The sequence below is a fragment of the Lampris incognitus genome, chromosome 10 (genome assembly GCF_029633865.1).
Source record: "Lampris incognitus isolate fLamInc1 chromosome 10, fLamInc1.hap2, whole genome shotgun sequence".
NCBI lineage: Eukaryota > Metazoa > Chordata > Actinopteri > Lampriformes > Lampridae > Lampris > Lampris incognitus.
Window position 1 is genome coordinate 2,080,446 of NC_079220.1, and position 15,715 is coordinate 2,096,160.

Below are 15,715 nucleotides of genomic sequence, written 5' to 3' on the forward strand. Positions count from 1 at the left end.
GGTAGTATTTGAATGAGGTAATACGGTGGTAGTATTTGAATGCAGTAATACGGTGGCAGTATTTGAATGTGGTAATACGGTGGTAGTATTTGAATGCAGTAATACAGTAGTAGTATTTGAATGCAGTAATACGGTGGTAGTATTTGAATGCAGTAATACGGTGGTAGTATTTGAATGCAGTAATACAGTAGTAGTATTTGAATGCAGTAATACAGTGGTAGTATTTGAATGCGGTAATACAGTAGTAGTATTTGAATGCAGTAATACGGTGGTAGTATTTGAATGCAGTAATACAGTAGTAGTATTTGAATGCAGTAATACGGTGGTAGTATTTGAATGAGGTAATACGGTGGTAGTATTTGAATGCAGTAATACAGTAGTAGTATTTGAATGAGGTAATGCAATAGTAGTATTTGAAGAGAACACAGAGCAGCGGATGGTTCATAAAGGAAAGTGAATGGCTGGTATGAACAGCAAGAACCGACACGTAAGGGATTAACGGCACGCGCCTGTGAGGAGGAGGAGGGGGAGGAGGAAGGGAGGGAGGGGGAGGAGGAAGGAGGGAGGGAGGAGGGAGGAGGAAGAGAGGGAGGGCAGTCTCGGGTTGAATCAGCTGCCGGAGTGAAAACGGAGCAGCACCGGGGACACAGTGCGTGCGAGAGGCGGATGCGGCGGCGGATGCGGCGGCGGCGGCGCGGACTCGGACGTGCGGAGGACGCAGCACAGACGGTAGGTGGCCGGAGCGGCGGCACGGGGACGGTTACGGCGTGAGGCAGAGCGGACACACGACGGGCGGTGCAGCGTGCCGCTTGTCAGTCAGCGAGGAGCTCGGGGATGCAGGAAGGAAGCCGCCGGCCGGGCCTGGTCTCAATCCGTCCGCCTCATCACGTCTCTGTGGAGACGGAAAATACCGACCGGGGAGGCGAGGCGGAGGGAGGCGGAGGCGAGGCGGAGGGAGGCGAGGCGAGGCGGAGGGAGGCGAGGCGAGGCGGAGGCTCGGAGCCATGTTGTGCTGCCTTGCGGTGCGTTGCGGTGTGTGTGCGTGTGTGTGCGTGTGTCGCCCTGAAGCGTCACGGCCAAAGAAGCCCGTCTGTGTGTGTGTGTGTGTGTGTGTGTGTGTGTGTGTGTGTGTGTGTGTGTGTGTGTGTGTGTGTGTGTGATGGCGTCCCCCCGTGTCGGGCCGTTGTTGTGCGTCTCTTCCCTCATGTGGCGGATCGTGGCGGCTGCGTCTGTCACACGGCGGGTGTTGCGCTGCAGGACCCTCGCAGTCTTTGTTGCGTGTGTGTGCGTGATTCACGTCCACGCGCTGACGTTCGAGGGGAAGGTGCGCGTGCACGGGGAATCGAACCGGGGGGGGGGGGGACAAGTTCCTCATTTCCCAAAACGTGTGTTTATCTTTTGTATTGAGACGTAATGTCGTGGTGACACACGTCGGACCTCAGCAGCTGTTCACCGTGTTGTTATTAACACGTTATTACCGTGCCTGTTATCATCGTGCTTATTACTACTAGCAGCACTCCGACAGATGAAGCGTGTAGGACAAAAGCAGTGTTTTTATTCAGCTGTCAGTGAGACTGGAGGTGTCAGTGAGACTGGAGGTGTCAGTGAGACTGGAGGACACCTCCCTCCAGGAGGACACCTCCCTCCCTCCAGTCTCACTGATGAATGCAGCCCTTCACATCGGGCCGGCCTTAGTGGATGTGGACGGCCTGCCAGCCTGCCTGCCGGCCTGCAGGGGGTCATGTGTCCAGATGTGCGCAGCAGGACCGAGGGCACAATCAGTGACTTCCGCTCGTAGCGACGGAGCTCTTTGTTGTACTTTTGGTTGTGTTTTGTAAAGCGGACACAAGGATCCATGTCAGTAGAATGTTGATGTGTGTAATGAGACGACCAGAGAGAAGACGACATGTCTCCATGACACCAGTCTCCATGTTTGTCTCTGGACCGGATTCCCTTAAATCTGAACCAATGATTTCCGTCCCACACACAAGATACCTATATAACTATATATCCATATATCTTGATATATCCATATATCTATATACCTATATATCTATATATCCATATACCGATATGTCTATATACCTATATATCCCTATATATCTATATACCTATATATCTTTATATATCTATATACCTCTATACATATATCTATATACCTGTATATCTATACACATATCCATATATCTATATACCTGTATATCTATATACCTATATATCCATATACCAACATGTCTATATACATATATATCTATATACCTATATATTTATATATCTATATACCTATATATCCATATATCTGTGTATATCTAATAGACATATATACTTAGCACAGAAAGTAAGGAAATGTGTGTTTGGTAGAGTATGTCTTTGTTGTAACGATGCTTCTTGGCAGTAAATCTTATAGCGTTGGAAAGCCTGTTTACTTGCCTTTTAAATGGCGCCACATGTGTAAGGAACATGCATTTGTGGGATGAGCAGCAGAGCTGAGTATGTGGGTTGTGCCCATGAGACATTTGCCAGATCTTCTCTGCCAATGCCAAGCAGCTTATTCTAATGTTGCTATTGACTCTTGTGTTGAGCTTCTGGTACCCCAGGTGCTGACCATCAGCTGCCTGATAGAAGATTTACTGCCAAGAAGCATCGTTACACCAAAGACATCATCTACCAAACACACATTTCCTTACTTTCTATGCTAAGTTTATATGTCTATTAGATATATAGATATACACACATATATGCATATTATCTATATACCTATATATCCATATAGCTATATATCCACATATCTACATATCTATATCTCTGCATAGCTATATATCCATATATCGATATCTCTATATATCTATATCTCTATATAGCTATATATCCACATATCTATATATCTATATCTCTATATAGCTATATATCTACATATCTATATATAGCTATATCTCTGTATAGCTATATCCATATATTGATATCTCTATATAGCTATATCTCTATATAGCTATATATCCAAATATCTATATATCTATATCTCTATATAGCTATATATCTACATATCTATATATATAGCTATATCTCTGTATAGCTATATATCCATATATCGATATCTATATAGCTATATATCTATATATCTATATCTCTATATAGCTATATATCTACATATCTATATATAGCTATATCTCTATATAGCTATATATCCATATATCTATATCTCTATATTGCTATATATCCATATATCTCGATGACAAACTGGTTTTTCTAAAACACTGCCACATCTCTTTCCTCTCTACTACATTACTGCTGCTACACTACTACTACTACTACACTAATGCACATCTCTGTCCTCTCTACTATATTACTACTACACTAATACACATCTCTCTGCCCTCTATACTACTACTACTACTATTACATTAATGCACATCTCTGTTCTCTCTGCTACACTACTGCTACTACACTACTACTACTACTACTACACTAATGCACATCTCTGCCCTCTACTATACTACTACTGACACTAATACACATCTCTCTGTCCTCTACTACAATACTACTACTACAACAACTACTACACTAATGCACATCTCTGTCCTCTGCTACACTACTACTACCACTACTACTACTACACTAACGCACATCTCTCTGTCCTCTCTGCTACACTAATACACATCTCTGTCTTCTCTACTACACTAATACACATCTCTCAGTCTTCTCTAATACACTAATACACATCCCTGTCTTCTCTACTATACTAATACACATCTCCCAGTCCTCTCTACCACACTAATACACATCTCTGTCCTCTCTACTGCACTACTAACACTACTACTACTACTGCTACTACACTAATGCACATCTCTGTCCTCTCTACTACACTAATACAAATCTCTGTCTTCTCTACTACACTAATACACATCCCTCAGTCTTCTCTACTATACTAATACACATCTCTCAGTCCTCTCTACCGCACTAATACACATCTCTCTGGCCTCTCTGCTACACTACTACTACACTAATGCACATGTCTGTCCTCTCTACTGCACTACTAACACTACTACTACTACTACTACACTAATACACATCTCTCAGTCCTCTCTACTATACTAATACACATCTCTCTGTCTTCTCTATTACACATCTCTCAGTCTTCTCTACTACACTAATACACATCTCTGTCCTCTCTACTACACTAATACACATCTCTCAGTCCTCTCTACTATACTAATACACATCTCTCTGTCTTCTCTACTACACTAATACACATCTCTGTCCTCTCTACTACACTAATACACATCTCGGAGTCTTCCCTACCACATTAATACACATCTCTCAGTCTTCTCTACTACACTATTACACATCTCTGTCTTCTCTACTACACTATTACACATCTCTGTCTTCTCTACTACACTAATGCACATCTCTGTCCTCTCTGCTACACTACTGCTACTACACTACTACTACACTAATACACATCTCTCAGTCTTCTCTACTACACTAATGCACATCTCTTGTCTTCTCTACTACACTAATACACATCTCTCAGTCTTCTCTACCACATTAATACACATCTCTCTGTCTTCTCTACTACACTATTACGCATCTATCAGTCTTCTCTACTACACTAATGCACAACTCTGTCCTCTCTGCTACACTACTACTACACTAATACACAGCTCTCTGTAATCTCTACTATACTACTACTACTACTACTACACTAATACACATCTCGGAGTCTTCTCTACTATACTAATACACATCTCTCAGTCTTCTCTACTACACTATTACACATCTCTCAGTCTTCTCTACTACACTATTACACATCTCTGTCTTCTCTACTACACTAATGCACATCTCTGTCCTCTCTGCTACACTACTGCTACTACACTACTACTACACTAATACACAGCTCTCTGTAATCTCTACTACACTACTACTACTACACTAATACACATCTCGGAGTCTTCTCTACTATACTAATACACATCTCTCAGTCTTCTCTACCACATTAATACACATCTCTCTGTCTTCTCTACTACACTATTACACATCTCTCAGTCTTCTCTACTACACTAATGCACATCTCTGTCCTCTCTGCTACACTAGTACTACACTAATACACATCTCTCTGTAATCTCTACTACACTACTACTACTACTACACTAATACACATCTCTCAGTCTTCTCTGGTGTTTTTCTAAAATACTGCCACATCTCTTTCCTCCCTACTACACTACTAGTACTACACTACTACTACACATCTCTCTGTCCTCTCTACTACACTACTACTACTACACTAATACACATTTCTCTGTCCTGTCTACTACACTACTGCTACTACACTAATACGCATCTCTCTGTCCTCTCTACTACTACTACACTAATACACATCTCTCTGTCCTGTCTACTACACTACTACTACTACACTAATACGCATCTCTCTGTCCTTTCTACTACACTACTACTACACTAATACACATCGCTGTCCTCTCTACGACACTACTACTACTACTACTACTACTACACTAATACACATCTCTCTCTGTCCTCTCTACTACACTATTACACATCTCTCAATCCTCTCTGCTACACTAATACACATTTCTGTCCTCTCTACTACACTAATACACATCTCTGTCTTCTCTATACACTAATACACATCTCTTAGTCTTCTCTACTACACTACTTCACACATCTGTCCTCTCTACTACACTAATACACATCTCTTAGTCTTCTCTACTACACTACTTCTACCATTTGTCCTCTCTACTACACTAATACACATCTCTCAGTCTTCTCTGGTGTTTTTCTAAAACACTGCTACCTCTCTTTCCTCCCTACTACATTACTACTACTACTACTACACTAATGCACATCTCTCTGTCCTCTCTACTACACTACTACTACTACTACTACAGTAATGCACATCTCTGTCCTCTCTGCTACACTACTGCTACTACTACTGCTACTACTACACTAATACACATTTCTCTGTCCTCTCTAATACACCACTATTACTACACTAATACACTTCTCTGTCCTCTCTACTACACTACTATTACTACACTAATACACATTTCTCTGTCCTCTCTACTACACTACTACTACACTAATGCACATCTCTGTCCTCTCTGCTACACTACTGCTACTACACTAATACACATCTCTGTAATCTCTACTACACTACTACTACTACTACTACTACTACTACTACTATTACACTAATACACATCTCGGGAGTCTTCTCTACTATACTAATACACATCTCTGTCTTCTCTACTACACTATTACACATCTCTCAGTCTTCTCTGGTGTTTTTCTAAAACACTGCCACATCTCTTTCCTCCCTACTACACTACTAGTACCACACTACTACTACTACTACTACACTAATGCTTTGTACTAATACACATCTCTCAGTCTTCTCTACTACACTAATACACATCTCTTAGTCTTCTCTACTACACTAATACACATCTCTGTCTTCTTTATACACTAATGCACATCTCTTAGTCTTCTCTACTACACTACTTCACACATCTGTCCTCTCTACTAGACTAATACACATCTCTCAGTCTTCTCTGCTACACTAATACACATCTCTCAGTCCTGTCTACTACACTAATACCCATCTCTCAGTCCTGTCAACTACCCTAATACACATCTCTGTCTTCTCTACTACACTAATACACATCTCTCAGTCCTCTCTGCTACACTTATACACCAGATACCAGAGGATAAATGGAGGTCTATGAAACAATGGAGTGGTTCTTCTTTCAAACATTTCTGCTTTTGTCCACGGGGGCAAAAATTCAACAACAATAAGTCCTTGCAGCAACTCTGACTGCCTGGATTTGTTTCGTGAGAGAGAATCTGTAGGGCCAAGTCCCATGTCTCTCATGACATTCTCCTTTAAACTACCACGACCAAGGTGGTCATTATGACTGTTTTAGGTTTTCAATGTTTAATAACTTTGTGAAAAAATAAAAAGAGACAGACCTGCCGCTGCCTGAATTCTCCTAAAATTGCATATATTTGCATTAAAATGAGTTTTAGACCAATTGCACAAAAAAAGGTTATGAGATTTACCTAAAAGCACCATGACCGGTGAAAATGACCGCGTGTAATTTGCGTGTGATGGTGTGCGTCACGTCAGTATTTATGACGTGTGTTGGTCACGTCATTTCCTTCGTGAAGTTCGTTGCTCTGTTCTAGAAACACACTAGCGTCCTCCAGTGGAGAGAAATAGTCTAAACTTGATGTGTGATTATGTCCAACATGTCTGGTTACAGACGGCGTTACCGACGCACCATGACTACCACCGAGGCGCTGCAGTATTTATAGCGTTGGACAGCGGCCATTTTAAATTGTTTAAAAATAGTATTAAAGTTGTTAAACTGTTAATTTTGGTGTCACTTAGTTTCATAACAGACACACTAACATATGTAATGCATTAATATCTCAACTGGGTATTTATCTTGACAGAATATAGGGTTTAAAACCTGCGGCGGTCAAAATGACCGCCATGGTCGTTTTAGGAGAGAGTGAAATCCCGGTCTTTCTAGTGTTAGCAACAGAGCAGGGAGGCTTCTCAGGCACGTCGGGAACAAGTGTCTCTGCAGACACACAATTCTTATCAGAAGCAATTCTGTCACTACAAGCAACTTGGCATCAAACTGACAGGACAACCTGACGAGGTGATGAATGTGTCGGTTTGTATTCTCTCATTTAACACATGATAAGACGTGAGAAGGTGGAACCAACTAATAAATCCGTCTCTGAAAGTCAGTTTTAATCAGGGTGTCCTCATCATGGAGGACTCCATGCAAAACTATATGATGGTGTCAGAGAAATCCCCCGAGGTCTTGTGTAAACACTCTGATGTCACATCGGCTCAGCACACGGCAGTAAGACTGGGAGCACTGGGATGGCAGCTCATCACATCAAGGATTTTTTTTTAAATTTTCTCCCAGTTTTCAATTATCCGGCCAATTACCCCACTCTTCCGAGCTGTCACGGCTGCTGCTCCACCCCCTCTGCCGATCACCACATGTCTCCTCCCATACATGCGGAGTCGCCAGCCGCATCTTTTCACCTGACAGTGAGGAGTTTCACCAGGGGGACGTAGCGTGTGGGAGGATCATGCTATTCCCCCCCGTTCCCCCTCTCCCCTGAACAAGCGCCCCGACCGACCAGAGGAGGCGCTAGTACAGTGACTAGGACACATACCCACATCCGGCTTCCCACCCGCAGACACGGCCAGTTGTGTCTGTAGGGACGCCCGACCAAGCCAGAGGTAACATGGGGATTCGAACCGGTGATCCCTGTGTTGGTAGGCAACAGACTAGATTGCTACGATACCCAGCGCCCACATCAAGTTTTTTTTAAAGGACACTGGTAGTCTGATTAATACTGGCTGCCTTCCCAGTCACTTTCCACCATTTGGGATTTAAGCATGTGTCTCCTCTGTATTGAAGGGTGACACCAGTGGAGTTTCTCATTTAGTCTATGTGACGTCCCCTGTCACTCTTCCACCAGACTGCTTGGCGCCCACTAGTGGCATTACAACAGACCTACAGAAACACTCACTAATCTATCACTGACATTTTGGCCCAGACCAGCCCACCACAATTGATCACACACCACCCATCTTTGTGCTCCCAATAATATGTATGCCAACCGTACCACTCCCTAAAAACACTAAAGCCGAGTCCGCGGTGGTGTAGCGGTCTAAGCATCGGCTCTGTGTCGATGCAGTTGCCCACTGGGGACTGGGGTTCGCGCCCCGGTCTCGTCAGATCCGACTATGGCCGGACTCGACGAAGCAGCGATCATTGGCAACGCTGTCTTCGGGAGGGGGGCGGAGTCGGCTTGTGTTCGTCACGTGAATGCGTCTCTGTGTGTGTCGGAAAAACAGTGGTTCGGCTTGGAGTCGCCTTGTCACGAAAGTGGCGAGGCGGTCTCCTTCGAGACTGCCGGCCGGAGAGATGCTGTTGGCGAACGCATACAGTGCGAGGGTGGGTGTTTGAATTAAAATAGGGATCGATTGGCCACTAAATTGGGAGAAAAAGGGAAAAATCAGAAATAAATTTATAAAAAAAAAAAAAAAAAACTAAAGCCGTGTAATGAGTAAGAAGGAATCGGGGAAGATTAAGAAAGAGAAAACACGATAACTACTACTACTACTACTACTACTACTACTACTACTACTACTACTTTCGGCTGCTCCCGTTAGGGGTCGCCACAGCGGATTATCCGTTTCCACCTCTTCCTGTCCTCTGCATCTTCCTCTGTCACACCAGCCACCTGCATGTCCTCCCTCACCACCTCCATAAGCCTCCTATTTGGCCTTCCTCTTCTCCTCTTCCCTGGCAGCTCCATATTCAGCATCCTTTTCCCAATATACCCAGCATCTCTCCTCCACACATGTCCAAACCATCACAATCTGGTCTCTCTTGCTTTGTCTCCAAACCGTCCAACCTGAACTGTCCCTCTAATATACTGGTTCCTAATCCTGTCCTTCTTCATCACTCCCAATGAAAATCTTATCATCTTCATCTCTGCCACCTCCAGCTCCTCCTCCTGTCTTTTTATCATTGCCACTGTCTCCAAACCATATAACATAGCTAGTCTCACTACCATCTTGTAAACCTTCCCTTTAACTCTTGCTGGTACCCTTCTGTCACACATCACTCCTGACACTCTTCTCCACCCACTCCACCCTGCCTGCACTCTCTTCTTTACCTCTTCACCTCTCTCTCAACCTGCACCCTACTCTCGCTACAGATCACAATGTCATCCGCAAACATCATCGTCCATGGAGACTCCTGCCTGATCTTGTCCGTCAACCTGTCCATCACCACTGCAAGCAAGAAAGGGCTCAGAGCCGATCCTTGATGTAATCCCACCTCCACCTTGAACCAATCTGTCATTCCAACCACACACCTCACCATTGTCACACTTCCCTCATACGTATCCTGCACCACTCCTACATACTTCTCTGCCACCCCCGACTTCCTCATACAATACCACACCTCCTCTCTCGGCACTCTGTCATATGCTTTCTCTAAATCCACAAAGACACAATGCAACTCCTTCTGGCCTTCTCTATACTTCTCCATCAACATTCTCAAAGCAAACATCACATCTGTGGTGCTCTTTTGTGGCATAAAACCATACTGCTGCTGCTGATCATCACCTCTCCTCTTAACCTGGCTTCTATTACTCTTTCCCAAATCTTCATGCTGTGGCTGATCAACTTTATACCTCTGTAGTTGCTACAGTTCTGCACATCACCCTTGTTCTTGAAAATCGGTACCAGTATGCTTCTTCTCCACTCCTCAGGCATCTTCTCACTTTCCAGGATTGTGTTAAACAACCTAGTTAAAAACCCCACTGCCATCTCTCTTAAACACCTCCATGACTCCACAGGTATGTCATCAGGACCAACTGCCTTTCCACTCTTCATCCTCTTCATAGCTGCCCTCACTTCCTCCTTGCTAATCCGCTGAACTTCCTGATTCACTATCCCCACATCATCCAACCTTCTCTCTCTCTCATTTTCTTCATTCATCAGCCCCTCAAAGTATTCCTTCCACCTTCTTAGCACACTTTCCTCGCTTGTCAGCACATTTCCATCTCTATCCTTGATCGCCCCAACTTGCTGCACATCCTTCCCAGCTCGGTCCCTCTGGCTAGCCAATCGCTACAAGTCCTCTTCTCCTTCCTTAGTGTCTAACCTGTCATACAACTCACCATACGCCTTTGCCTTTGCCACATCTCTCTTCGTTCTATGTTGCGTCTCCTTGTACTTCTGTGTTCTTCATCTCTCTGACTATCCCACTTCTTCTTTGCAAACCACTTCCTCTGTATACTTTGCTGTACTTCCTTGTTCCACCACCAAGTCTCCTTGTCTTCCTTCCTCTGTCCTGATGACACACAAAGTACCTTCCTAGCTGTCTCCCTCACCATTTCTGCATTGGTTGCCCAACCATCCAGCAACTCTTCACTACCACCCAGTGCCTGTCTTAGCTCCTGCCTGAACTCCACACAACAGTCTTCCTTCTTCAACTTCCCCTATTTGATCCTTGGCTCTGCCTTCACTCTCTTCCCCTTGTTGTTCTCCAAAGTCATCCTGAAGACCAATGCTGCCTAGCTACGTTCTACTGGGACCGCTTCAGAAAATTGCAGATGAACATTTAATAACCAGCAATTCGCATTATAGACACTATCACTGACTATCCCTTTAACAAACTGGCCACAATTTCAAACCCTGACCATGCACGGTCCAGCCATATACTAGGTTTTGAGCTAGTCTTGTTTGAAGATGCCCTGTTTAATTAAGGAACTGAGCCCAAAGGGGGAGGGGTTTAAAGAAGTGATTGGCCCAGCCCAGCGTCAGTTAAGAAAAAAAAAGGGCAGATCTACGTGTTTTATGGGCCGGTCAGGTAAAAAAAAAAAAGACAGTTGTGTCAGTCCAAAAGGTACGTCAGCCCACCGGGAAAGTGCCCAGTCTGCCAGATGGCCAGTCCAGCCCTCCTACTGTACCTCTAAGAACAACCCTGCACTGAGTGTTGGGAGAGGTGAGGAGGTTGACAGGGTCAAAGGTGAAGTTCAGCTGACAGGGAGGTGGTGGAGGAGGTTGTGGGCTCCTGCACTTCCTCCTTCACTTTCAATCAGGAAGGCTTGATGTACGTTTCCGGAAGCCGAGATAAAAATGATCCGAAACATACTGAAGCGTCGGTTCAGAACAGGAACCAAGTGGAGGACTGTTCCAGAACGGCGTCTCATCTGCACTCGTCTTCTCTCTCGTTTTCTCTTTCTATCGCTATCTTCTCATTCAAACTGTCACTCCTCCATCTTAGTACAGGCGCTGTACTATCTGCTGTACTGCACGTTGTGTTTATTGCACGCCCCCACTGATGTTAATGATAACTCATAATTTGGTGTTTCTGACACGAAAAGTCTTGTCATGTCAGTCATTCATCTGATCCGTTGTTGTTTTCAGACAAAATATGATTTGTGAAATACTTGGTACAGTGGCTATGTATGTAAAGTGCTGTATAAATACGTAATACAATTATTATTATTATTAGCCAGCAAACGTCCACCATTATGAGGATGAGTATCCTCATCCTCATAACTGTGGACGTAACTTGATATGTACAACTTGAACCTTTTCACCCGTCTGCTGGTAGGTGCAGGTGAAAGTGTGTGGACAGTTGTGTGCATGTGGTTGACATTTATCCATGGTAAATCCTGCAGGCATCTTGAAAAATATGCCATTGTCAATAACCCACGCCAACAAACAGGAAACTGGTATGGCCACTGCAGTAGAAACCGGAAGTCAGTGGGCTACATTTATGCAAAGAGCCAATTTTTGTGACCGCGCGTGCCTAGCGTTCACTTACTGGTGTCACACAAATCACGGCTCGGCATGAAACTGTTTCACATCGACATGCATTTCGTGTGGCACCAGAAACCTTCTTTAGTTTCTTCTTCGTGGCTTTACAACTTTTATACGGTACGGAGACGAGATTTTTTTCTCATCCAGACTTCTCATATCCTGCACCAACATGCTGAACTGCCCCTCCCTTCGTTAAGCGGCCAAACATACCGCCTCCGCGAGGTTTTTCTTTCCAACATGGCCTGGCAACAGAGCAGCTCTTATCTCATCCGCTGGATGGCGCCATGTTGTTTACAGTCTGTAACTTCCGGCGGAAAAGGAAAACGACGCGCAAAGATTGTGGGAAATGTAGGCCTTGGGCACGCGTTTGTACGACCGGACTATGGAAAGACTATGGAAAGGTGTGGTCCGTCCCCACAGTGAATGCGCCCTGTACTTATAGAGCAGGGGTGGGCAGTCTTATCCAGAAAGGGCAAGTGTGGGAGAAGGTTTTTGTTCCAGCCAAGCAGTTCCACACATGTCTCCTAATCAAGTTCCTCAGCAAAGACTCTGGTGGTGGATTAGTGGGATCAGGGTTAGACTATGTGAGCGCCCTAAGTGTAGAAAAGGCTCACGGCCAGACAGATCGGAGTTGAAGATGAAAGCTAACACTTCCAGATGCTATGACTGCTATGAGTGTCCACCTTATTCATAGCACCCATGATACCGTACGTGAATTATGGGCTCGACTTCCGGCGTGTCCTGTTTTAAAGTGGAGCTCAGTTGAACTACTTTATATACTCTTTGTTACTTTACTCTACAGCAATGCATCATATATTTATTTCCCCCCTTTTTCTCCCCAACCCACTCTTCCACGCTGCCCCGGTCTCTGCTCCACCCCCACTGCTGATCCGGGGAGGGCTGCAGACTACCACATGCCTCTTCCAATACATGTGGAGTCGCCAGCCGCTTCTTTTCACCTGACATTGAGGAGTTTCACCAGGGGGACGTAGCGCATGGGAAGATCACACTATTCCTCCCAGCACCCCCCCCCCCGAACAAGCGCCCCGACCGACCACAGGAGGCACTAGTGCAGCAACCAGAACACATACCCACATCCAGCTTCCCACCTGCAGACATGGCCAATTGTGTCTGTAGGGACGCTCGACCAAGCCGGAGGTAACACGGGGATTCGAACTGGCGATCCCTGTGTTGGTAGGCAACGGAATAGACTGTTGCGCTACCCAAACGCCCGCTAATGCATCATATTCTATAAGATCGTCATATGTGTGTAGCATGGCTGTCCTGTGAGAATCACGTATCGCTCTGATTTCAGCTTCGCGGTTGACATGGGAGCTACAGACAGGTCTGTCTCTCAGGTTATCCTTCATCCGGCTCATTCATGTTTAAACGGAGTTGTTTTCCACAAAAGCCGGCACCCCACTAGTGGTTAGTGGGGATCAGTCTCCATCAGTGGGGCGTGTATGGAGTGACGTTTCCTTCACGTGCAGTGTGTCCGTGGACATGGAGGCACTCCAGGAGCCTCGTTCTTCAATCATCCGCACGCAAAAACGTGTTCTTGCACACCCATGTGGTTTCTGAGCCCTGAAATGTGTCTCAGAGGTCAGTGTAGAATCTGGGTAACCCCTGAATTTGGACACCAGTGGGCTAATACTGGTGTCTTCTCAAACCTGGGTGATGCTCACTGCAAGAGGTAGACGGCAGATGTTTGGGGCAAGGGGTTAGAATAACTATCTTGCTTTGCAAATGCTTGTCAGACAAACTTGAGGACTGAAAAAATCCATGGGTGTGTAAGAACACATCTGTACGTACGAACGACTGATGAACGAGGCCCCAGGACTGCGCGTCTGTGGCACACTTCAACCAGCAGGGGGCGAAGTGTTTGCACATTTATCACAGGACGCGCTGTGGTTATATTTCCTCAGAAATGGGGAGATTTGCTGCAGGCCAATGTTCCCGCTAAAAGGCTCATTGAGGAGTTCAGTCGGTGTGGAGGGACACCACCCGTCTGTAGCTTCTAAGTGACCGTTGTGTGGTCTACAAATCATTTAAAAAATAACCAAATACATGTTGTGATTGGGTCAGTGTTCAAGGCATGCAGCTGGTGTTTGTTTGGTTTATGAAGTGGAGATGTCCTACAGGAGTCTTCTAACTGTCTCCTAGTGGAGATGTCCTACAGGAGTCTTCTAACTGTCTCCTAGTGGAGATGTCCTACAGGAGTCTTCTAACTGTCTCCTAGTGGAGATGTCCTACAGGAGTCTTCTAACTGTCTCTTAGTGGCCATGTCCTACAGGAGTCTTCTAACTGTCTCCTAGTGGAGATGTCCTACAGGAGTCTTCTAACTGTCTCCTAGTAGAGATGTCCTACAGGAGTCTTCTAACTGTCTCCTAGTAGAGATGTCCTACAGGAGTCTTCTAACTGTCCCCTAGTGGAGATGGCCTACAGGAGTCTTCTAACTGTCTCCTAGTGGAGATGTCCTACAGGAGTCTTCTAACTGTCTCCTCGTGGAGATGGCCTACAGCAGTCTTCTAACTGTCTCCTAGTAGAGATGTCCTATGGGAGTCTTCTAACTGTCTCTTAGTGGAGATGTCCTACAGGAGTCTTTTAACTGTCTCCTAGTAGAGATGTCCTACAGGAGTCTTCTAACTGTCTCCTATTGGAGATGTCCTACAGGAGTCTTCTAACTGTCTCCTAGTAGAGATGTCCTACGGGAGTCTTCTAACTGTCTCCTAGTAGAGATGTCCTACAGTAGTCTTCTAACTGTCTCTTAGTGGAGATGTCCTACAGGAGTCTTCTAACTGTCTCCTAGTGGAGATGTCCTACAGGAGTCTTCTAACTGTCTCCTAGTGGAGATGTCCTATGGGAGTCTTCTAACTGTCTCCTAGTAGAGATGTCCTACAGGAGTCTTCTAACTGTCTCCTAGTAGAGATGTCCTACGGGAGTCTTCTAACTGTCTCTTAGTGGAGATGTCCTACAGGAGTCTTCTAACTGTGTCCTAGTGGAGATGTCCTACGGGAGTCTTCTAACTGTCTCCTAGTAGAGATGTACTACAGGAGTCTTCTAACTGTCTCCTAGTGGAGATGTCCTACAGGAGTCTTCTAACTGTCTCCTAGTAGAGATGTCCTACAGGAGTCTTCTAACTGTCTCTTAGTGGAGATGTCCTACAGGAGTCTTCTAACTGTCTCCTATCAGCAGAGGTTCGAGGGATTTGATCACCTTCACTCTTAAATCCGAGCTGCTGTCTGGACAATTAAACTGCAATGCAGTCTCTTTCTGCGCTCCTCTTTTCTCTGCTCTCCTCTTCTCTGTTCTCCTTTTCTCTGC

The 15,715-nt window shown here is 45.0% G+C and overlaps 1 protein-coding gene across 1 annotated transcript in view; it reads left to right on the forward strand.

Annotated features, from left to right (window-relative positions):
- The first annotated feature begins 628 nt into the window (after positions 1 to 628).
- Positions 629 to 15,715, forward strand: part of ppp1r9ba (protein phosphatase 1, regulatory subunit 9Ba) — a 61,307-nt gene continuing 46,220 nt past the window's right edge. Inside the window, exon 1 of the mRNA XM_056287698.1 lies at positions 629 to 729. The gene's annotated coding sequence lies outside the window, so the exon portion shown is untranslated. The remainder of the gene's footprint in view (positions 730 to 15,715) is intronic.